At 42.4% G+C, this 25,471-nt stretch overlaps 1 protein-coding gene and 1 long non-coding RNA gene across 12 annotated transcripts in view; one reads left to right on the forward strand and one right to left on the reverse strand.

Moving 5' to 3' along the window:
- The window catches only part of LOC139270224 (receptor-type tyrosine-protein phosphatase delta-like), a 2,930,110-nt gene that overhangs the window by 2,263,374 nt on the left and 641,265 nt on the right, over nt 1-25,471 (forward strand). Inside the window, exon 1 of one of the 10 annotated variants that reach the window (XM_070888422.1) lies at nt 24,133-24,300. The exons of the other annotated variants lie outside the window; for them this stretch is intronic. The gene's annotated coding sequence lies outside the window, so the exon portion shown is untranslated. Of the gene's footprint in view, nt 1-24,132; nt 24,301-25,471 lie in introns of those variants that run through there. 10 annotated transcript variants of the gene reach the window in all.
- LOC139270331 (uncharacterized) lies at nt 285-24,241 on the reverse strand. 2 transcript variants are annotated; one of them, XR_011594680.1, is made up of 3 exons: nt 24,042-24,241; nt 12,663-12,711; nt 285-750 (listed from the first exon to the last, which is right to left on the reverse strand). It is a non-coding gene; the product is annotated as an uncharacterized lncRNA (long non-coding RNA). The 2 variants fall into 2 exon arrangements; XR_011594686.1 differs by having other exon boundaries at nt 24,026-24,241.

Here is a 25,471-nt window from a genome sequence, read left to right on the forward strand (position 1 = left end):
TGCGGTGAACCTGACCAGAAGAAACCCAAATGCACCCATTACTTTGATGTACAGGCTTAACAGGAATGGGTGAATGCTTATTTCCAAAGTAGGAAAGTATATCCCAAGGTGTTTTAGTTCAGTCTTGTCCAGTAGAAATTGCTGACTAGCCACAGTGACTATGGCAACACCATTTTAGCCATGCGTATTCATTTTTATGCTAACTGCTAAATGCTAAATACACTCACACAACACAGGTAAATGCACTGCACCTGTATATTTAGTTGGAAAACATCTACCACCATTCAGTAACCAAGCAAGTAACAATCAAAAACCCTCGTGCTCTCTGCTTTACATTTGACCAAAAAATGCACAGAAACGTTAACGTTCACATGCACACATTTCGCAAATCAGAATATTGAGATCACATGCCCAACAACGGTGTCTTTTACTCATTTATTATTTACTAATCAAAAATCTGGTTACTCAAATCTGGATTCCCAATTAGTCATGTTAATGTATTGGCCGATGTTTAGTGAAACAAGTCTCACCATGTAACTTCGCATTAGTTAGAATCGTTTTGCTTCCTCATCTGTGATAACTAGAACAAAAATATATATCCAGAGATAAAAAAAAACTGGAATCAGTAAAAGTGTCCGTGAAGCTGTCGGGTAGTCGGGAAAACTCCATTGGTTCACTAATGTAATTCAGGGAAGGAAACCAGGCATCCTTAACAGGAAATGCTGGAAATCTCAGCGAGTCAGGCAGAATCTGTGGAGAGAAACAGAGTTAAAGTTTCAGGTCGATGATCCTTCGTCAGAACTGGCAAATGTTCGAAATGAACAGAGTCTGAAGGAGCACTGAAAAGGGGCGGGGAGGAAAGAGTAAATGGAAAGGTCTGTGATAGAGTGGAAGACAGGAGAGATTAGAGAGACAAAAGGGATGATGGGCCGAATTGAGATGGTAATGGCAGAAGTTAGAAAAAGCTAAGTCTAGATAGGGTGTGAATGATGGAATAATTATCAGCTGCCATGGGAAACAGAGAGAAAACAAATACATAAGATCGACGGGGGGGGGGGGGGTGTGGGTGGGGAGGCAGTTTAAAAAAAGGAGGAAAGGAAGCAAAATATGGACAGAGGTTACGGTCTGAAATGATTGAACTCGATGATGAGTCCAGAAGGACTGTAACAGGACTGGCCGATATGTAACTCTCGTCCCAGATCAGTGTGGTTGACCCTGTTGGCAAACCGCTCAGTTGGTTCACTTGAGCAACAAATGCTGACTTTGCCAGCGGCACCCACGTCCGGAGAATGAATTTAATGAAACATTGATAAGGACTTAAAGAGAATAATTGTGGGACTGATACAGATACTAGTAAATGAAAAACGTAAAGCGGCAGATAGGAATTTCCAAATTTGTTGTGCGGCTTTTTAAAAAAGAATTATAAGAAATCCCTGCTCTTCAATTCCAGCTGCTTTCTCGTCTTTGTGATTTTAATCTTTAACTTTCAGTTTGTGGCTTTTTTTACTTTTATCTCGATTGCGTTGGTCTGTTATTGAAATGCCTCAATGTATTTTAGCAAAGGCTTAATTTAAATTGAAGGAATGATATCTGCAAATGCAGTGAGTGGTTGTTATTTAATACCTGCACATTGCCAGTGAATTGTGGTATACTTGGAATGTGTGTATGGGGCAGATGTTCTTGTGCTGTGTCTGGTACCGGATTGCGTGAGTATGGTGTATGCAGGAAACTTGGGGATGAGGTGTGTGTGTAAGGGAGCCTGCCCGATTTTCCATTCATTTGAAATATCAGTGCTCCTCCTGCCCAATTCTCCTGTATTCGCAGCACCCAGGGGATTCGACAGCCCCAAAAGCTGAAACAGAAATATCTGGCTTGAGATTACAAGCTGATTTGACTGTTATCAATTGAGAATACTATAGTTTGCTTCCACTGGGTTATTAATATTTAGAAATTTTTTTTTTTTTCAGCGGTGATGATCAAAAAGTAATAATCCTAGTTTTTGACCCAAGCCCCTTTGGGCACAATGGCGGCAGATCCTCGATGGAGCTGAGCTTCTGCACACCTCTTACTGAACCCCTGGCCCACTTTCCAGGATCAGGGCATATTTAGGGAGGGAATTGTGACACCTTACCACAATGCATGTGTGCCCAGCGGTCTCAGGAAAAAATGTGGAAAAATAAGTGAAGCTTTTTTTTTAAATGGCTAGTTTTCAATTGCAGTATGGAACTGGCTATTTAAAGTTTAAACACTGCTCCTCAACCTCCCCTCTTGCACCCCCATGTGTTTCACTGTGCCGGTCACATGGGTGCCCCTTGCACCCAGTGTTGCCAGGACGTGAGTGGCAGGAAATATGTGTACTGCCTATTTCCCTCACAGGCATAGTGTCATAATGCACCCTTCCATATGTGTGATCGGACTGCCCCCAATTTCCCCACCTGCCCAGATTATGACGTTTTAATGTGGATTTTAGCATGGAGATCTCGCCCTAAAGTAGCTTGATTCGTTTATGTTGGATACTTTTCTGCTCATCAGAGTATATGTTATATCTTGGTATACAACTTTCATTCCCAATTGATCTGAAATGATCCTTTTTGTAGGAAGTTTCAAGACTGACTAGAGCACTTCCCTTTCACCTTGGAAATCTTCCTTTGAACTACCCCCCATACAGTTAGGATGATGGCTCAGTTTTGCCGGCAGCTCTAAAAGGCCTCAATCAAGAATATCCAAGCTTTTGTCTTCATGAGCTGCATATATGCAGACCATGGATACATCAGGCCATGTATAATGTTTAAATCCATGTTTCCATTTGTAATGTATTTGCTTCATGGGTTCTTTGCTTAAGCATTAATAGCAACACATTACTATTAAGAACTAGTAGGTTTCTTAACAAAGGTTTAACAATCACATTACACATTACCAGTCCATTCACTAGGCTCATAACTGCATGCCTCATCGTGGATTCCCTAAACCCAACTGACTGGGGTTTTTTTGAGTCTTGTGAAGATCACGTGATTGGCTAAGCCACTCACAATGCAACAGCTCTTCAACTGTTTTGAGTTGTATCTGTAATATATAAACATTAAATCAAGTGCCCCTTGTTTTTTTTTCTTGAGGGCACCAGAAACACAAATTTTACAAGTGCCCTTTGGCTAAAAGTTGGGGTGGGCACTAAAACCGCCAAACTTAAACAAAATAACTTTTTACATGTGGTTCAAATTTAAATTTGGTTGCCGGGGGTGATGATGCAATCCAGTCCCTCCGGCGCCCACCTCTCGCGGAAGGCCGCGAGCGTTCTCCATCTCGCGAGCGTACACCGCGTGCTCCATCTCCAGGGACACCCTGGCTCGGATGTAACCGCGGAAGAGAGGCAGGCAGACGGGCTGAACGACCCCCTTGACCGCCCGCTGCCTGGACCGGCTGATGGCCCCCTTGGCCATGCCCAGGAGCACAGGGTGCCCAAAGATCAGGAGTGTGGGACTGAAGTGCAACCAGAATTTGAGGAGCAGCCCCTTCACATGTTGGAACAGGAGCTGCAACCTCGCACATTCAATAAAAACGTGACACACGGACTCCTCTAGACCGCAGAAATTACAGGCGGCTTGGGAGCCCGTGAACCGACTTAAAAACTTATTGCATGGGACTGCTCCGTGCACTACCCTCTAGGCCAAGTCCCCAATAAATAAGGGGAGGCCTCCCGCATAGAGAGTACTCCATTGGGGACCCCCGCCTCCTCCGAATGGCAAGATAGTTTGCCATGGCATGTCCAGACGGCAGATGAGGATGGCAATGTGGAGAGTGTGCAAGAGCAGCCCATACAGGAATCCCCTCCGTGCAGAACTGAAAGGCACGGAGGGGATTTCCTGGAGGAGGCTCAAGTTGTGAGGTGCCGGCTCCTGAGGGAGCTTTCGAGGCTTGGCGCCGATGAGGAATTCCGTCCGGACGGGGGTCAGTTCGGACGGGATCTCCCCACGTGCTTGGCAACAGATGTACAAAGCTGTGAGCATACTCACAGGTGCACACATTACACTGTTTATTTATGTTTATCCGAAGTTGCTCATATGAACTGATCTCGGTGTTCTGATTTAGGATTGACCCACCAATGAGGTAGCAGCCATTTCCAAACCTGCAGGCCCACAAAATTTGAAGAGGACAAATAAGAAATATTTGTAATAAGAAATATAGGGCTAGACTTTCCATAAGTTTTGCATCGCTACCGCCCACTTAACGTCCATTTTAATGCTGAGATGAGGTATTACGCCCAGATATTTTTCGCAAAAAAATGGAAACTAATGCTCATTTATCGCACACTTATCGCCTAGCGTTACTTTCGGCATATAGTTAATGCCAAATAATACCGCCCGCCCATTTTTTTTTGCCGTAATCATCAGAATAGACGAAACTAACGTCCATAAGATCGGCAAGCATTACTTTCGGCATCTCGCCCACATATCGCTGAAAATATCACTCGCCAAAAAAAACGCTGAAAAAAAGCTGCACTCACCTGATCTTAACCCAGCGGTATGGACGCCATTTTGTAAATCGGAGGACTTTTCATATAAAAGGCTGCTTCAACTTCTGGGGAGTTTTGATGTAATCTGGAGTTATTTTAAGGTGATTTGAAAATCTGAACAAACATCTTATACTGTGGATGTATTGAATTTATTTTAGGTGTTTTAGTAGGTAAATTTATTGTTTGTGAACAATAGGTATAATACTGATTGTTATTGTAATGGGGCCTGTAATTTCTCAGCTTATCTTGATGACTATGCACAAGCTGCACACTAGAGATGGGAGAAGGTAGACTGAAGAGCATTATGTGCTCAAAGAGGTGGCAGACTGAAGAAGAGGAGGACGAGAACATATACCCGACGCAGGGAGAAGCGGTCTTGCCTGAACTTGTCCGATAACATGCGCCTTAGGAGACTGCGCGTCCAGAAAGAGGTCATCAGTGAGATATGCCAGCTCATTCGGGGAGATCTGCAGCCTACCAGCATCATCAGGACCGCACTGTCCGTTGAGGTCAAGGTCACTGCGGTACTTTCCTTTTATGCATCGGGTTCCTTTCAGGCCTCAGCTCGTGACATTTGTGCTATATCTCAGCATGCCACACATTGCAGCATTCGACAGGTGACTGAAGCCCTTTACGCACGCAGGATGGACTTTATCAGCTTCCCTATGACCAGGGTGGCACAGACTGAAAAGGCTCCAGGATTCTCCAGAATAGCAAACTTCTGCAAGGTGCAGGGAGCAATAGACTGTAAGCACATCGGCATTTTCAGGATGCTGAGGTTTTTCGGAACGAAAAGGGATTCCACTCCCTGAATGTGCAACTCGTTGTCGACCACAAGCAAATTATAATGGCAGTAAATGCTAATTTTCCGGGAACCATCCATGATGCTCACATCCTGCGTGAGAGTGCTGTATCTAACATGTTTATCAGTCAGCCACAAGGTCAATGCTGGATGTTTGGTGACAAAGGATATGGCCTCACCACCTGGCTGATGACCCCTCTGCGTAAGACCCAGACAGAAGCTGAGAAGAGATACAATGAAAGCCACATAGCTGCACGCAATATTGTCGAAAAGACAATTGGAGTGCTTAAGCGGCGCTTTCGATGCCTGGACCACTCAGGAGGTGAGTTACAATACCACCCTGAGCAGGTAGCTCAGTTCATGGTGGTGTGCTGCATGCTGCACAACTTGGCTATCAGGAGAGGCCAAGAATCGCCAGAAGGGACTGACCGTCCACCTCAGGAGAGAGGGGAAGAGGAGGACGACGAGGTGGACGATGACTTCGGCTCAGTCAATCAGGCTGACGATGAAACCATGCCCCCGCCCCCCTGTAGACCGCAGGAAAGGGCCCGTGGTGGCTACATAGCTGCAAGACTCTTAGTTCAGCAGCTCATAAATGAGTGCTTTGCTTGAAATAACGTCAGTAGTATTTACAAAGCTGCAAGACTGCTGTGTCTGCAACTCATACATGAATGGTGTGCATTACCTTGGTAACAGTTAAAGTTAAAGTTGATTCAAGTTACGTTTATTTATGTTTTACGTTACAGCTATATGAGAAAATGCGCAACAATGTTATGTTAAATAAAAGCATTTTAATGAAGCCATTTGTATTAATTCATTATAATTACTTTAAAAAACACCCCACCCCACAGCAAATTTATAACATTTTTAACATTTCCAATAAAACTAATAACACAAGTAACACACATGCAAACAGAACAACGTACCCCCCTCCCCCTTGCCCCAAACCTCCCAACATTCATTAACTAGCAACAACAACAAAAATACTGTAAGATTTCTAACTCCTGCGGCCATGCACCACATTTTCGCTTCCCCTCCTGACTCCAAGAAACCTTGCCGCAGTGCTCCTCAGGTGCTGCTTCATTGTGGGGATGAATGCAGATCTGCTGTTTGGCCGGATGCTGGAGAGGATGTTCACGAGGAGGAAATGTCCTCCAAGCCAGAAGCAAGAGCTTCCTCCTGGCTTTCGTGTCATTGGTAGTGGGGGTGCGGCACCTTGGGGTTCAGTGCCGCATTCCGAGGACACTGGTAGTCCTCTGGCACCAGTGTTCCTGGCTATCACCTCCAGGGCCACCGCCATCCGCGTCATGTTCTCGGTCATGTTTGCGGATATTGTGGCCAGCTGTTGGGATATGCCCTCCCATTGTCTGGAGGATCTGCTGACCGATGTCAACACTCCTGGACAAATGTACCATGTCCCCGCTGAGATCTGCCGCTCAAGGAGCAGTCCTGCTGCGTCGAACCAACCTCCGCAGGGTCGCCGCCGGCGTGGAGACACTTGGGGTGCCCTGCTGCAAAGTGCTTGGGGCCCACTACCTCCACGGTGGAGGAGGACATGGTCACAGGAGCACTAAAAGTAATAGGTGTGGTTGATCTTGAGGTTATTGCTGCAGGCTCCTCCAACTCCTCACTGTCCTCAGTGGAGAGGATAACCTGCAGCACAACAGGGCCCCTCAACACCAGCAGAAGCACAATCCACCGCAGACGCCACCGCCGGATCATCACCTCACCTCGGTGCTGTTGGCAGTGACTGTGCTGTTGCCTGAGCTACAAAACATAAATGAGGTAATTCGAGGAGAAGCGGGTGCTTGGGTCACAGGGTAATTCAAATGCTGCACACAGCATATGCACCAGAACAACACTACCGCTATAACAATAATCACAGACATCACATTGAATGAACATAACCAAATTCTGCATTACAATGATTTTCATGAGCCCATCATTAATTACATAACACTTCCGTCAATCATCTATCATATATTGTACGGATATGACTGGGTGTGGCATCTATTGCCTTTCTATCCAGCAATGGTGTATACTTTACTCACGTGGCATAACATCAGGTTCTGCTGCTGCACGGGTGGACGAACGATTGGGCTCCCCACTAGTGCCAGCGCCCGCTCCTCAAGGTCTGTCAGCTCACTGATCACTAGTGGGCTGCTACCCGTGTGCCGCTGCTTGGCCCCATTCTTCGAAAGCTTCTTCTGCAAAAGGAAACAACAGCACAACAATGCATAAGATCATTGCTAGGTTCTGTCACAGAGAGTGATACAACACATAAATGACAGATGTAATCATTATTATTATTATCATTATTAACCGAAACACATACACCGTAAATGTAAAATTTGAGTAAAACATTACTGGTCTAACTGCAATACATCAGATCTGAATGTATTTACTCATTACACTCACAATTCCAATTATATAAATATATAAGTAAATGTAAATAAATGTAATACTTACTCTGCCGGAGCCAACCAGGTCATTCCAGCGCTTGCGGCACTGGTTGCCCTCACGCACCTCGTGCGTCACCGACGAGACCACCTCAGCGATTTCAGACCAAATCTTCTGATAAATCTTCTGGGTAGGCTTCCCACGCCCACAATTGATCCCAACTTGACTCCACCCTCTGCAGGAGGGCAGCATTTGCCTCGTCCGAGAATCTCCTCGCTCTTTTTCGACCTCCAATCTCCACTTCCTCTCCAACCTAACTGCCCTCACCAGCCTCCTCCACCTCCACATCATAATCTCTTGCCTCCTCCATGTCTTCCATTTTTAAAATATTTTTGTGACAGATACTTCTCTCACAGAACTGAATACTGCTATTTGTAATGAGTACTCCTCATACAAAATCCTTCCAAACTCCCACAATAGTCAAACAAATCACAAACATCTACACAACAAACCCACAAAAGCTTTCTCTCGCTCTCGCTCGCTCTCTCTCTCTCTCTCTCTCTCTCTCTCTCCCTTCTTCTGTGCATGTATTGATGACCCCTGACCTCCTAAAATGCAGGACAAGACCGTTGCTATGGCATTGCTATGGACGCTGACATTTTACTACAGAAGAAAAAAAAATACCGCTAACGCCCATTTCACATCGCTCCCACCAATGCCCATTTTATAAAGTGAAAACTAGTGGGTTTGAAAATGAGCAATAATCCGGCGATCTCAAAATGCGAAAGCTGGAAATAATGCCCATTTTTGGGCGATCTGCACAAGCTGGAATAGGACTGAATTGCCTGGGCGAGGTTTATGGGGCTTGAGTTGAGGGATGTATGTGGCCCGAGGGCTGCAGGTTGGATTGCCCGGTCTAAATTAAATGAACATGAAGAAATTTTGATCGGTGGTTTTTCCACAGCGCAATTCAATCCTGAATTTGGCACTACATTATGCTAATTGGGCAGGTTTGCTTCAAGAAAAAGTACGGGTAACTGTTTGTTTGGTTCGCGAAATATCAAACAAATGTAGTAGGGGAATTCATTCTGCGGTTGAATTTAATGCACTCTATTGAAGCAAGACAGAAGGGAGAGTTACCTAATCGCAGTGACTAGTGGTGTACCGCAAGGTTCAGTGCTGGGACCCCAGCTATTTACAATATACATCAATGATTTGGATGAAGGAATTGAATGTAATATCTCCAAGTCTGCAGATGACACTAAGCTGGATGGCAGTGTGAGCTGTGAGCTAAGAGGCTGCAGGGTGACTTGGACAGGTTAGGTGAGTGGCCAAATGCATGGCAGATGCAGTATAATGTGGATAAATGTGAGGTTATCCACTTTGGCGGCAAAAACAGGGAGGCAGAATATTATTTGACTGGTGACAGATTAGGCAAAGGCGAGGTGCAACGAGATCTGGGTGTCATGCTACATCAGTCATTGAAAGTTGGCATGCAGGTACAGCAGGCGGTGAAGAAGGCAAATGGCATGTTGGCCTTCATAACGAGAGGATTTGAGTATAGGAGCAGGGAAGTCTTGCTGCAGTTGTACAGGGCCTTGGTGAGGCCACACCTTGAATATTGTGTTCAGTTTTGGTCTCCTAATTTGAGGAAGGACATTCTTGCAATTGAGGGAGTGCAGTGAGGGTTCACCAGACTGATTCTCGGGATGGCAGGACTGACATATGAAGAAAGACTGGATCGACTAGGCTTATATTCACTGGAATTTAGAAGAATGAGGGGTGATCTCATCGAAACATATAAAATTCTGACGGGATTGGACAGGTTAGATGCAGGAAGAATGTTCCCGATGTTGGGGAAGTCCAGAACCAGGGGTCACAGTCTAAGAATAAGGGGTAAGCCATTTAGGACCGAGATGAGGAAAAACTTCTTCACTCAGACAGTTGTGAACCTGTGGAATTCTCTACAACAGAAAGTTGTTGAGGCCAGTTCGTTAGATATATTCAAAATGGAGTTAGATGTGGCCCTTACGGCTAAAAGGATCAAGGGGTATGGAGAGAAAGCAGGAATGGGGTACTGAAGTTGCATGATCAGCCATGATCATATTGAATGGTGGTGCTAGCTCGTAGGGCCAAATGGCCTACTCCTGCACCAATGTGTCTCTGTAATGAGCATGAAACTCACCAAAACCATAAGCCAGAAGAAAGACATTTTTCTGTGAAAATTTTTCCTCTAGACTTGTACGTGTTTCTTAAAATATAAATAAAGGGGTTTCATATTCATTTTCAAATGAATGACATCCTTGCATCCTCACACGAATTGCTTCCTGTCTTGAAGCCTAAAATATCTTTGTCTGTTCCCCTGTGGCCTAATTGAACAACAGAGAAAAAAAAAGTCTCTTTGTATGTTTTGGATGTTCTAACTGTTACATGACATAGCATGTTGACTGCTGCAATAGGATAGGCAGAGATTTGTGCGCTGTGTGGAAGAATGGATACCCGAAGGCAGTTATGAGCCCCAGATTCCATCAAGGATTTCTGATGCTATCAAAAACCAAAGGAATTAAATTTCATCAGCTCATTATTGTTGGCCGCTCCTGAGATTAAATCAGTCTGATCTTCCTGATTTATTGGTTTCAAAATTATTTTTTGATATTTTAAGCAAGAGTATAAAGATGACTTAAAGATGACATTGTCTTTTGATAGTTGTATTTTATTGGTCACATTAGGCCAGTGGAAATAATACAGAATAATGCAGGAGAAAGGGGGTAATATGTTGTGATACTGATTTCTAGTTTGTAGGCATTGCACATTTCACACTCGGTTTAAATGCATGACAGCATTTTTGCGGAAGCAGATTTACAACTGCCTGTTTTTACTTGAAGGAAAGATGATTTCACAAGCAGATGCTCTGTAAGGCAATGTGTGTAAATAGGTATTGTACTCCTAAATGCAAGTATGACCTGTGATTTGTGCTCAACTTGGAATATATGGTTCTCTGGCTGGTGAGTCCAGAACCAGGGGTCACAGTCTCAGAATAAAGGGTCGGCCATTTAGGACTGAGATGAGGAGAAACTTCTTCACTCAGAGGGTGGTGCATCTTTGGAACTCTCTACCCCAGAGGGCTGTGGAGGCTCAGTCTTCGAGTATATTCAAGAAAGAGATCGATAGATTTTTGGTTATCGAGGGATATGAGTATATTGCAGGAAAGTGGAGTTGAGGCAGATCAGTCACGATCTTATTGAATGGCGGAGCAGACTCGAGGGGCCGAAGGGCCTACTCCTGCTCCTATATCTTATGTTGTTATGTTATGCTTTTAATAAGCAGATTGTCTTCTTGGTGGTACAGTTTACTTCTGCTGGATTCTTAAGTCTGATGGACAATTTGGCCACCTCGCCAGCTCTACAACCCTCCAAGATTTCGGCGCTCCTCCAATTCTTGCCTCTTGCGCATCCTGACTCCCTCCACCCCACCATTGGGCTGCCTGGGTCTGAAGCTCTGGACTTCCCTCCGTAGACTTATGTCTCTCGACCTTTCCCTCCTTAAACTCTGCATCTTTAACCAAGCCTTAGGTCACCTGTCATAATATCTCCTTATGTTGCTGGATGTCACATTTTGTTTGATAACCCTCCTGTGAAGTGCTTGGGACATTTTACTAAAGATGCAAGTTGTTGTTGTTTTGGATTTGGGCTATGATGGCAATTCTTGGATAAGTTACATAACCCATCGACACTCGTAACTCTTTCTCAGCTATGGAAAACTTTATCTGGACACTGACTTCTGCTGAAATATTGAATGTTGGCTAAAGAAAATAATTTCTAGTGGTATTATGTTGAAGCTATCCTCATTATGTTGATATGCATTTTAATGAATTGTGATTCACAGAGGACCTGTTTGTGTTTGCTTTCAAGTGACACAGCTGTGCAGGTATAAATGTAACCTCTGAGTAGTCGAGTTCCCTCCCCTGTCTCTCAATTGGAAATCAGAGTTGAGATATTCATTAATCCTTCGACTAGACATGACATAAATATTATCTTGTTGAAGATCTGCCATTTAGTTGCCATGGTAACCTCTTTGAACAATGGAGGATATCCTCCCTTGAAGATTTCAAACTAAGTAGTGCTTTTGTCAGTCAAACTGCAGCCCAGCATCTGTTCTTTGTGGGCCAAGACTGTCGCTCTATGGGTTCGCTTGTTCCTTGTATTTAGACGTTGCCTCTTGTCATTGAAGACAGTCATCTTATGTGCTTGTTCCTGATGATGTGTATAGTCACAAGGAAAACATTTCAATCGCATTAGCCAGTAGTAATGAGCAGAAAAGACTTGAGAATGATTCAAATAGATGTCACGGCCCCTCCTAGATCAGTATAGGATTTATTTATTTTGCTCTACGATTCGTAAGACATGCAATTCAAGTTGGAACCATGTTGTCACTCATTCCTATTGCTCCTACCCACCTCTCCAATCTAAACCAGGAATTGGCGAAACTCACTTAATTAACAGTCCAGTTGAACATCCAACTACATGAACTACTTTGCTACCAAAATGATCACCGCATTATTCCATTGAAAAATTGCTCAGGTATTTATTACTAGCTTTGTAAGACCTAGATCGTTTTAACCCATGAAGATTTACCCTATTCCCATGTTTTATTTTTCCATAAAATGGCATTGTGCAATGTATTGTTCAATACTGTACTGTCCTAAATAATTGTACTCCCTCTGTGGTTGCATTGCAGATGTCGCAGGGCACTTCGATAAAAATAATGAAGCGAGTTCCTGTGTTGAAATATTTTGAAATGGCTTCTCAAGGTACCTTCATAGTTCAGAGCTGGTTGATATGCCAGCAAGCGACTGAGCGAACTAAATGGGTTAAAGGGTTAAGTGAGAAGACTCTGTTACCAAAACATAATACATACATAGACAAAGGACACTTGAAGCTGTATAATTACCATGAAGCATATCACCTTTTTATCCTCCAAGACGGCACAGGCTTTTCTGCTGAGTAAAAATATTAATGGAAAGAAAAATAAAGTTATTTATGTTACAATTATATCAGCAGTAGCTGTGTACAGATTGTGACTCACTGGATGTTCTGTCATGGGGGATTTTGTGGTCGAAGGTACAGCTGTTAGTTGGGACTGAGCAAGTTCATTGCTGCTATTCATTCCACCATTCTCCCAACCTGCAGAAAACATAGACTCCATTGTACTTTTATCAAGTGGCCATTGTGCCTCATCACACAATCAACACAGTGACCATGCTGTGTTGTAGCATTCAGATGAAGTCTGTCCAAAAAAAAAATGGAATCTGTTTTGTGCTGGTGCTGCAATTAGAATTAGGGCACTGACGAGAGAATCTGTAGACATCATACATTTTTTTTGTCTTCGCCTCCTGTTAACTAAATGATTGCCTATTGATGTCTGCAGCTTTTACACGAAGAGGTTTCAGTGATGTGATCCTCTTGAGATTAAATCATTACTGTAGAGATATGGTAGCTGGACATCTAGTGCAAGCAGGACAGATTGTATTCAATAGGTGCACCTCGGCGAAATGTTTATTGGAGAAGTGAGTCGTAAGGTAAGATTCACTCTCGGTTTATATAATTTTAGTGAATGATATGTAACTGCATTAAATACTCCGTTATTTTCCCTGAATACTCTCACCATTGGCATTGTTTAGGTGTAGAGTTTACATAGACTTGGCTTTAACTGTGTCGGTTGCTTTAACTCTTGCCTGTTTCCCTGGAGCCCCATTGGAATCAGTTGTAAGGCTATGTGTAGTGGAGCTGAATCTACATTTATGAGATGCACTTACAATCTGTGGTGAAGTACCGCTGGGTGCATTATATGCATTACAGTGACCAATATAATTATTGTAATTGGAAAGACTAATAGGATTCAGTGCAGTCTGTGACCTGCTAGTACGCCAGGACTGCAGGCTGCTGTTGTATATATTAATAGTAATGTATAATGTTTAATGATTTTTGTCTGTCCAGACAAACACCACGTAAGCAGCTCGCATTCACTGTGAAGGTCGGGTGAATGGGATGCTGAGTTGGGGAATGGCAGTGTAATATTTAATTGAGTTCCTTTTGTTTATCATTCTCGGGAAGTTGAGTGGTTAAGATAAAAGTGTAATTCTGAAAAATAAATAAAAATCACTCCGCAGATCATTTGCTGACTTGTGCTGATCATAATGGCTGAGGCAACATTACAGGATTTTTTCCAAATTATTGTTTAATTGTATCTATACATATCTTGCAAAGGATGCTGCCTTATCCAGCATCACATTACTGACGTCGCACTATCATGCTGAAGTTACTGGAGGCAGGAACTGTACAATTGCATTGCGTTGATTGAGCTGCTGTTCACAAAGTGCTGATTTACAGACTGTTCCCCATATCTCGCTGTGTTCATCTCCTACCCCTGTGTATTGTGAAAGACATGATGACACTATGAATGTAAGCACTGTGTGGGCATGTGAAGTGCAGAAAACATGAACAAAAAAGCACGCAAGTGGGGGACAGGAATGAGAGATCACAGAACATAACAGGGAACTGTTTATGTACAGTTTCTTCCATGTTTTGCTGTTAGAATTGTAGTTTTAAAGTAAATTCTCAAGAGAAAGAAAAGAAAGACTTGGTTTTATATAGAGTCTTTCATGACCACCGGCCATCTCAAAGCACTTTACAGCCAATCAAGTACTTTTGGAGTGTAATCGTTGTTGGAGCGTTAGTTGCCATGGGAAATTGTTCAGAGTTCCATGTGTTAAGTCATCTCAGTCTTACTGGCCTGCAACCTATTTTCTTTTTTGATTGCCTTTTAAGAATTTTATCCGCCTAACAGGCCATTTGGCCCAACAGGTCTTTATGGCTGTGTCCTGCACTGGTAACGATGAGTTTAATCACACAGCCATTGGGAGAGCCTAATTTTTCTTAGTCTCCTTACTATATTCAGATTTTGAATAAACTGGACCACAGATTTTAAAAAGCCGCAAGGTGCAGCATTGGGAACTTAATTGGCCACATTATTACGCTCAGTACACATTCCCCTGCTTCTCTCTCTCTATGTTGAGAGGCATTCCTTCCACTTTCTCGCTCTGTTTATTATCTTTACTCTTACTGGTCTGTCTTTGTACTTAACTGGGTTTTAATTGGTAGCCTTGGTTCAGTGGCAGCACTCGTGTTTCTGAGGCAGAATGTTGTGGGCTTAAGCCCCACTTGAGTGCAGTACTGAGGGAGTGCTGTACTATCAGAGGTGCCATCTTTTGGATGAGACCTTAAACTAAGGCACAATATGCCCTCATGGAATAACCTCACTATTTGAAGAAGAGCAGGGTAGTCCTCCCCATATCGCTCAACCAACATCACTAAAACATTATCTGGTGGTTTATCTAATTGCAATTTATGGGACTTTATTGTGTGCACATTGGCTGCTGCATTTGCCTGCATTGCAACAGTGGCTACAGTTCAGAAATATTTCATTGGCTACGCAGTGCTTGGGCACATCATGAGGATGTGAAATACACAATATGAATACACAAGTTCTTTATATTTTCATTTGTTCCAGTCTCCCCCCCGCCCGCTCCCCCCCCCCCCCCCCCCCCCGCCTACATTTCCTCAATATCTTTACTTGGTCAATAATAGGGGACCGAGGGTCCAGCGAGAAGGAAGAACTGAAGGAAATCCTTATTAGTCAGGAAATGGTGTTAGGGAAATTGATGGGATTGAAGGCCGATAAATCCCCGGGGCCTGACAGTCTGCATCCCAGAGTACTTAAGGAAGTGGCCATAGAAAAAGTGGATGCATTGATGATCATTTTCCAACAGTCTATGGACTCTGGATCAGTTCCTATGGATTGGAGGGTAGCTAATGCAACCCCACTTTTTAAAAAAGGAGGGAGAGAGAAAACAGGGAATTATAGATCGGTTAGCCTGACATCAGTCATGGGGAAAATGTTGGAATCAATTATTAAAGATGAAATAGCAGCGCATTTGGAAAGCAGTGACAGGATCGGTCCAAGTCAGCATGGATTTATGAAAGGGAAATCATGCTTGACAAATCTTCTGGAATTTTTTGAGGATGTAACCAGTAGAGTGGACAAGGGAGAACCAGTGGATGTGGTGTATTTGGACTTTCAAAAGGCTTGAAGGGCTGAATGGCCTACTCCTGCACCTATTTTCTATGTTTCTAAGAGCTCCCTGTTCTTTGGTCTTTCTGTGCAGTTCATGGGGAGGGAGGGAGGGAGGGTGGGGGTGAGTTTTCTCAAGGCTTCTTCCGCTCTACCATTGTAAGTTCGGTGCAAACTCCTGTTTACGTTAAAGTTACGGTGGCGGAGCCCCCTCCCAGTCTCTCGGTTGGGCCGTATTTTCTCATTTTTCTCTCTCGATCTCTGCTATTTTTCCACAATTGCTCGTGGAGTATTGTGTGCAGTTTTGGTCTCCTTACCTCAGAAAGGGTATACTTGCCATAGAGAGAGTGCAGCGAAGGTTCACCAGACTGATTCCTGCCATCCCAGGACTGTCGTATGAGGAGAGATTGGGTCGACTAGGCCTGTATTCACTGGAGTTTAAAAGAATGAGATGGGATCTCATTGAAACGTATAAAATTCTGACTGGGTTGGATAGACTGGATGTGGGGAGGATGTTGCCCCTGACTGGGAAATCTAGAACAAGAGGTCACAGTCTCACGATACGGGATAGGAAATTAGGACCGAGATGAGGAGAAATGTTTTCACTCAGAGGGTGGTGAACCTGTGGAATTCTCTACCACAGAAGGCTGTGGAGGCCAAGTCACTGAATATATTTAAGAGGAGATAGATAGATTTCTAGAAACAAAAGGCATCAAGGGGTATGGGGGAAAAGCGGGAATATGGTGTTGAGATAAAGGATCAGCCATGCTCATATTGAATGGCGGTGCAGGCTCGAAGGGCCGAATGGCCTACTACTGCTCCTATTTTCTATATTTCTATAAACTGAAAGGGGGTGCAGAAACAAGATAGTTGAACATTGAAAAAAAACACTGGCATTATTCCAGCGCAAGAGAAAAAAAAATAAACGTATTTTCCTCATCCTGTGACTCCTGATAGAAAGTGTGCGTGTGGATGTTGGAGGAAGGCAGGATTGGGCTCGTCCATAACATCTCTCACAGGCAAATACCTTTCAGGTACATGCTGTATAGGCCCAGATGTAGGCGAGGTGCTGGAGGGCTGCAGGCATCTATAAATTCATACACACACCCCCACCACCAAAACAAACCACAAGCAGACAAGAATAAAAGAATAACTCATGGAAAGTAAAAGCTCAGGCACACGAGAGCTAAACAGAAAAGCCAGACAGATCGGTAAATGCAAAAGGGCCCTTCAATATCGGAAGAAAATAAAGGATATTGATCAAATTCAATTTGATATAGTCATGTGAATAAAAGTGTAGTGAGTGTTTGAAATGTTAACAATATCATTTAAGATGAGGTATAATAATAAGTAACTTCCAACATACTTTACATGGGATATACGGCACAGAAACAGGCCATTCGGCCCAACCAGTCCATGCCAGCGTTTATGTTCCACTCGAGCCTTCTCCCGTCTTTCTTCATCTAAATCTATCAGCATAACCCTCTTTTCCCTTCTCCCTCTAGCCTCCCCTTAAATGCATCTATATTATTTGCTTCAACTACTCCCTGTGATAGTGAGTTCCACATTCTCACCACTCTCTGGGTAAAGAGATTTCTTCTGAATTTTCGATTTGATTTCTTGGTGACTATTTTATATTGCTGGCCTCTAGCTTTGCTCTTCCCCAGAAGTGGAATCGCTCAGTGTCTACTCTTATCAAAAACTTTCAGCAACTGAATAAAATAATTATCCGCCAGGATTTTTCTAATTGCATCCTATTGACTGCCATCCTACTTACATTTCTGCATGGGTTACAAAGGCATGATAGTTTGTGAATCTTATTCACATAATTCAATTTCATAATAGTGTCAGCTGTGGCTCAGTGGGTAGCACTCTTGCCTTTGAGTCAGAAGGTTGTGGTTTCAAGTCCCACTCCAGGGACTTGAGCACAAAAAGATGTAGGCTAGCACTCCAGTGCAGCGCTGCAAGAGTCCTGCACTGTCGGTGGTGCCATATTTTGGATGAGACGTTAAACCGAAGCACTGTCTGCTCTCTCAAGTGGATGTAAAAGATCCCATGGTGCTATTTCGAAGAAGAGCAGGGGAATTATTCCCCGTGTCCTGGCCAATATTTATCCCTCAATCAACATAACAAAAAAACAGATTGTCTGGTCATTATCACATTGCTGTTTGTGGGAGCTTGCTGTGTGCAAATTGGCTGCCGCGATTCCTACATTACAACAGTGAGTACAATCCAAAGGTACTTCATTGGCTGCAAAGCGCTTTGAGACATCCGATGGTCGTGAAAGGCGCTATATAAATACAAGTCTTTTTTCTGCTTGACAGTCAGCAAAGAAATTCTACATCTGAAGTTCTATTTTACTTTCCTGAGAATGTATATTGCTGCAAGTTAGTACTGTTCGTGAACAGCCTGCATGTTGGAGACTGATGAGTTGAATCGTATTCCCTAATTACCCGACTGCAAAACACACGCACTGAATGGCAAAATGACAGGTTAGCAGTCTGAAACTGGCTTGCACCTGGAGTGTGTCGCTCACGTAGGTCCGTTTGTATTGCATTACTTGCACAGCAGTCACTGCACACCTGATTGCAACCAATAGTTCCAGGAATGTGTGTTGACATTCTGTTTTATCTTCGTTGACAAGTGTTGATAATATCTTTTTGCTCTGATCTGGCTGATGACCTTGATGTGTACATATATATATTTTTTGAAACCCAGATACCCAGCTGTCGTGACAAGCACAAAGATGTCTGCTGTGTAGGGTCTAAAAGGAGCACAGTGCCATTTGATCTCTGGTAATAAACCACAGAGTCAGAGAGCGATGTAATTACCTCAATAATACACTGAAAGATAGTTGAGCAGGATTGCTGCTTTCCCCAATTCTTGGTCGTGTGTATTCCCCACAGGAGCCGCAGCTGTACTTCTAAAAGTGGCATAATAATTTTGGTGAATATGAATGTGCCAATTTTAAGTCTTGGGGGATTATAATAATGTAACAATGCCACCATGAAACATTGGGTCACACTGAATGATTTTTGCAAGTCCTGACATAGCCTGGGCCTGAGGCTGTGCCTGCGATACAGAAAGTAAATTACTATTTATTATTGATGCAGTGCAAACACCGAATGCAAACGGTTTCATTATAATGATGGTGTCACCAGAAAACAAAAATGTTAAATAACAAGCGGTGTGCAAATTATTGTTTGCCTCAGTAAACGGCGCAAAACATGAGTTAATGACAAAACAAAAGCATTTTAATTGGCCCTGTTGTGTCACAACATTGAGTGATTGAGATCTCCGGAGATCATACTGATATTCTGTAATTATAAACTCATTTTGTCTAAAGAGATAGCACTTTTTTTTTTAAAACAAAAAAAAAATACAGTTGCTTTTTTGCTGGAGCAAAGCCTGTGTAAATCAGCTGCCTTTGGTCAAAGAGTAAACGTGATTTTAACAAGTTCATAAAATAATACAACCACTAATAGACTGGATACTTTGGAAAGCTGGTCTCAATGCCAGCTCAGCTCAGCTGTGATAACCATACCACACTCGGTCGGAGCAGGGGGGAGGAGAGATAATTTCTCATCCAGAAATCGCACAGTTACTTTGGGGCTTTGAGGAAATCAATGCCTGTTAAAATGTAACTTTAAATTCGTTTGGGTGCTTTTTTGCTGTAGCATTTTCTATGCACTATTTTCGATTCCCAGTTCAACTGCTTGAATGAAGGAATATGATTGAAACTAAAACAGGGTGGTTCATTTTTGCAGGAAGGATGGTGGGAGAAGGGACAGAAAGTGCAGTTGAGTGCCCTGGAGATTACTTTCATACCATTGGCCTTATGTGCAATAAACATTTTGAACCCAAAACTGAATGGAATATTGTTAAGAAAGGAATAAAAAGTATCATGATGTGGCTAATCTTTAGTTTTCTACCCAGACCCTTGTTCAAGAGTCTGCTTTATAAATGAAAGTTTTTGTAGTTGGCTTCTGGGAGTTAGCATGATGTTTAAAATTGATGGTATCAGCAGTCTCACTGGGTTTGCATTGCTAAGCACAATGTTTCTGAAACAAAATGTACCAGAGATCATCAGAATCTGTTTATTTTAATTCTGTTCTGACAGAACACTGACTAATTAACACACTCAAATAATTTAACACCGATGCCAAATCAGAATGGATGATAATGCTAAAACATTAGGTGGCAGAATTGAAGTTGTGCAATGTATGCAGTCAATATATTTTTCAAGATTGTCTTTAAAGGGACACTGTCTGCATGATGAGGTGTACGGCAAGTGCAATTCTATCAAAACCCACAATTATGTCACTTGCTTATGAAAACGTTGTTTCTTCCCCTTGCAAAATGGATTATCAAATATATTTTCATGAAGACTGTGTGTGGAATGAACAGTCAATTGTCAGATAATTGATTAAAATCTTGGTGAATCTTTTAGCACCAGGCCTTATATATAATACAATTTTGCAGTAGGAATTCTTTCATTTTGGAAATCTACATTTTTTTAATGATGCTGAAAAACATTTCTAAGTGTTAGTTGTATAATTTGAAAGCTAACACTCCGTAAAAACCTCCGTCTTTGAATTGTAACAGATATGTAAATATCAGGCTGACAATTTCATCCCATACACATCTCCATTGCTGTGCTCAGGGCTGCTCCAAAGTTGATCCAACAGAAGCATACTGGAGACAAACGATCTGATGGTAAGGGAGCATTTTGCAAATAGTAAGCATAATGTGATTACATTTGGTATTACGCTTGAGAGGAAGAAAGGAGAGTCACAAACCGAGGTTTTAAATGTAAGTACGGCAACCTTTAAAGGGATAAGAAATGAATTAATTGCAGTAAATGGAGTCACACTATCAGTGTGTAAATCTACAGGTAGGCAGTGGGAAGTATTCAAAAATAATTTTGGTACAATAAAAACTAGAACCTAGCCCTAAAAGGCAAAGGCTTCATTTGTGTAGTTAAGCAACCACAGTCAACATGGCCTTTATTACAAAAGGATTTGAGTATAAGATGAGACCACACCTGCAGTACTGTGTACAGTTTTGGTCTCCTTACCTAAGGAAGGATATACTTGCTATAGAGGAAGTGCAACGAAGATTCACTATACTGATTCCTGGAATTGAGGGAATTGTCCTATGAGAAGAGATTGAGCAGACAAGGCCTATGTTCACTGGAGTTTAGAAGAATGAGAGGTGATCTCATTGAAACATACAAAATTCTTACAGGGCTTGCTCGGCTAGATGCAGGGAGGATGCTTCCCCTGGCTGGAGAATAAGGGGTCGGCCATTTAGGACTGAGATGAAGAGAAATTTCTTCTCTGCGAGGGTGGTGAATCTTTGGAATTCTCTACCCCAGAGAGCTGTGGAGGCTCAATCATTGAGTATATTCAGGACAGAGATCGATAGATTTTTGGATATTAAGGAAATCAAGAGATATGGGGATAGAGCAGGAAAGTGGAGTTGAGGTAGAAGATCAGCCATGATCTCATTGAATGGCGGAGCAGGCTTGAGGGGCCAAATGGCCTATTCCTGCTCATTCTTATGCTCTTAAATGAGGTAAGAGCCAGTATCAAGCTAAAAGGAAATGTCTACACAAAATGCAAGAAAAAGTGGAAATCCAGCACACTGGGAAAGCAAAAAAAAGAAACAAAGGGATACAAAGAAAGTAAAGAGAGGTGCAAAAAGGGAATGTTTAAAACTTGCAGCTCACAGAAAATGTTTTTAAAAGTACATGAAGAGATAGAGTGGCTAAGTGGAATGTGGGAACATTAAAGATGGATGCAGCAGAGACTGTAATGGATAATGTGGACATGGCAGACTTGATAATTAAGTGTTTTCACATGGAAGAAGAGGACAAAATACCAGTGGTACAAGGGAAACTAAAAATAAATCAAGGGGAGGAACTTAGTAAATTTAATATGTTAAAAAATGGTAATGGAGAAAATAATGGTACTTAAGATTGACAAATCTCCAGGTGTTTCCATCCCAGGGTATTAAAAGAAATAGATGACGAAATTGCAGATGCATTCATCAGAATTTTCCAATGCCCTCTAGATTCAGGAATTGTGCCCTTGGATTGCAAAATTGGAAATGTTACTCCCATTATTTAAAAAGGGAGGGAGGAAGAAGCCAGGTAACTACAAACCTGTCAATTTAACATCATTTGTGGGGCGGCTATTGGAATCCACCATCAGAGACAGAAGGACTGAGCACTTGTACAAGCATGAGCTGATCAAAGAGAGTCAGCATGGATTTGTGAAATGTTGTTCATGTCTGACTAATCTCGTTGAATGATTTTGAGGAGATTACTGGCATGGTAGATCGGGGAGTGTCTGTAGATCTTGTCCATATGGACTTTCAGAAGGCATTTGATAAGTTTCTGCACAAGAGATTATTGGCAAAGATGAGAGCAAATGAATTTGAAGGCAACCTTGTGACTGGGTAGGTAATTGGATGGAAGGTAGGAAACCGGGAGTAAGGATACAAGGTTTGTTCTCTGATTGACGAGTTTAGACAACTGGTGTTCCCCAGGGATCTGTACTGGGACCTCAGCTAATCATCATATATATTAATGACTTGAATGATTGAATGAAGGAATAGAGTTGTATATCCAAGTTTATAGATAATATGTAGGTTAGGAGGCACAGTAAGCTGTGTAGATGGGAACAGAAAGTTATAAAGGGACATCAACTGACTAAGTGAGTGGACAAAACTATGGCAGATGGAGTTCCATTGTTGGGAAATGTGAGTTTATTCACTTTGAATCTGAGAAAGACTCATTGGAATATGCTCAATGGATTCGGGTGCATTTATCACTAAAAACTAATGCACAGGTACAAAACATAATCAAAAAGGCAAATAGAATACATATGTAAGAAAATAAGAAATAGGAGCAGGAATAGGCCATTTGGCCCCTCGAGCCTGCTCCGCTATTGAATAAGATCATGGCTGATCTGATCTTAGCCTCAACTCCACTTCCCTGCCCGCTCCCCATAACCCTTGATGATTGCACTTTATCTCAGGGGAGTTGGAGTTCAAAAGTGAGGAAGTGATGGGTGAATTGTACAGAGCCTTGGTCAGACCCCATCTGGAGTACTGCATTCAGTTTCGGGCACCAAACCTCAGGAAAGAAACATTGGTCTTGGAAGAGTTACAGCGCAGATTCACCATACCAAGGCTTAAAGGGAAATTGGGATCTCGCTCCCCTAAAAGGCTGTGGATTGAGTCACTTGAAACTTGAGAAATTTATGTTTGCTAAGGGAACAAGGGATATGGAGCAAAGGCAAGTAAATGAACATGAGATATAGATCAGCCATGATCTAATTTAGTAACGGAATACGCTCTCGGAACTGAATGGCCTACTCTTCATGCTATGTTCCTTTAACCAGTGTCTCTTTCCATTAATATACACCCTTTTATATTGGTGGAGTGGGATGTTTGAACTACTGGTTCCCCAAAGTGCAAGTCTTGTACAGCCAGAGGCAACCCCAATATAAACCGGTGAGGTTTGCTAAATTCAGCCAGTGAGAAGACCAACTTTTTACAAGATCTTTCCCGGCAGTCGGATTTAGTAACATTGTCAAGTTTACATTGGGGTTGCCTCTGGCTGAGCAAACTCAAGATAGCCTTGAACATCCCAGTATTTAGGAACAACGAGCAAATGATGCTCCTCACCTTTGGATTCGAGTTAACATGTTTCCCTGTCCTTGGCCAAATACAATGCTGCTTCAGGATCACCCCTGCAGTGTAGTTACCCCCAAGTCTCACCCAAACTGCCCCTGTAAGCCAGTAGTGTTAGCTGGGGAATGTGTGGGAAATGCCTGCATAAATGTTCCTTTTAAACAAACATTCCCATGAGAAGCAGATTCATCCGTTTGGGTGTCCTGTTTCATAGGCTGCATTTAGTTGACCAGTGTTCAATTATTTTGGATTACTGCTATTTTGGTGTTTCATTAAGAATAAATGTGTATTCAGTGGTTTTAACATCTTCTGAAAATTAAAACCTATATACAATATGTTGCCGTGCATAATAAGTGGGTCCTCAGTTTAAAAAGTACAGGATAAGCAATTCCTGTGTAACAGCTGCATTCAGCGTGGCTTTAAAATGTTTACGTTTTCAAGACCCTGAACTAATTTTGTTTTTTTGCTTACTACTTACTCACTGTGTACAATCCTTACTTGCCAAATCCCACCTCCTTCCTCTTTCCAAGTTCTTTTGAGTCATCAGTAGTAATCTGAAGTTGTACTGAGCTCGCCAGCCGTGAATGCTTTATTTCCTCGTCTAACCTTTCTCCTCCGGACGCATTGGTACTTCAGCAAGCGTGTAGAAGCCTCGCTGTCAGTGGCATTTGAGAAAGTGTTTCTGCTAATGAAAGCTGAAGAACGTGCAGAATTGACAAACAGTTATTACCACCTCGATTATGGACAAAATAAAAGAGTAAGTGCAAATTAAAGGAATATTTGTTTCAATTATCTTTTGAAAGTAAAGCCAGTAACATCAGGCAGCTAGCTCACTCTTGTGTCACTGTGTAATTTACAATTTCCCAAGCTTTTATGAAGCTAACTGTGTTTCAACTGATGTTGGCAGTTGCTGTTGACTGTGAATGCTTTGGAACAAACATTGAACAGCTGTGAAAACATTTCTTGCTATGGATCTAATACCAACCCAATTTGAAAGATTTGAACAGTAGGAATTCAAACGACTTTGGGGAGCATGCACTTGTGCCCAATTGACACCGCAGTAGCAGACTTAGTGCAGATCTTGTTTGTTCAGCCTCAGTTTGCTGACTCTTGGTGCCGCTACCAATTATGTTTGAAGGTGAAGCTTCAGCTAAGTCGTTGAATTTGAAGCAAATATAATAATGTGTTTATCTAAAGCGTTGTACTACTATTAGGACATCATGATTAAATAAAAATAGATAATATTGAAAATGCACAGCAACTGAATGGAGAAAAAAAGACAATTCGCGTTTTGTGTGGGACCCTTGATTGGAGCATTGCATCCAAATGTTAACTTGTCTTTTCTCTTTCAAATGCTGGCCAGCCTGCTGCGTATTTGCAGCATCTCCAGCATTCATGGTATCCTTTTCTACCTCTGCTTGTACATCTGGTCTCGTTGTCGTACAAGATTCATCTGATTCCATCGGCAGCAGTTTGACACAAACTAACGCAAGGCTGCTGTCATTCTAGGGCATGTAGCTTTTATTGTGTAACAAAGGGCAGATTTCTTTATTTCACAACATTTAATCCCTCCCTTGACTACAGTATTTAATTTAAATTTAGTAACTATGCAAATGCAAAGCTGTCGAGTCCTTTGGATTCTCGCCCTGCAGGTGAGAGGCAGCATCGCGCATCTTGGTTATCCCAAAAACAATGTAACCATTTTATGGTCAGCCTGTGATCCGTGCAGTGAAATGCAGCCTGTTGTGACGGTTGAAAGGTGCTTGATTTATCTATTTATGTTGCAATGACTCTCCGCACCACTTCATTGGCTGGCTTCTGCTATGTTCATCCTCGCAGCTGTAACAGCAACAGCTGGACAATCCTATTAGTCTGTGCTCAGAAAAGATACAAAATCAATTGATCCAAATGCTTTTGAACTTTAGGAT

This window comes from Pristiophorus japonicus, chromosome 1, assembly GCF_044704955.1.
Source record: "Pristiophorus japonicus isolate sPriJap1 chromosome 1, sPriJap1.hap1, whole genome shotgun sequence".
Taxonomy (NCBI): Eukaryota; Metazoa; Chordata; class Chondrichthyes; family Pristiophoridae; genus Pristiophorus; species Pristiophorus japonicus.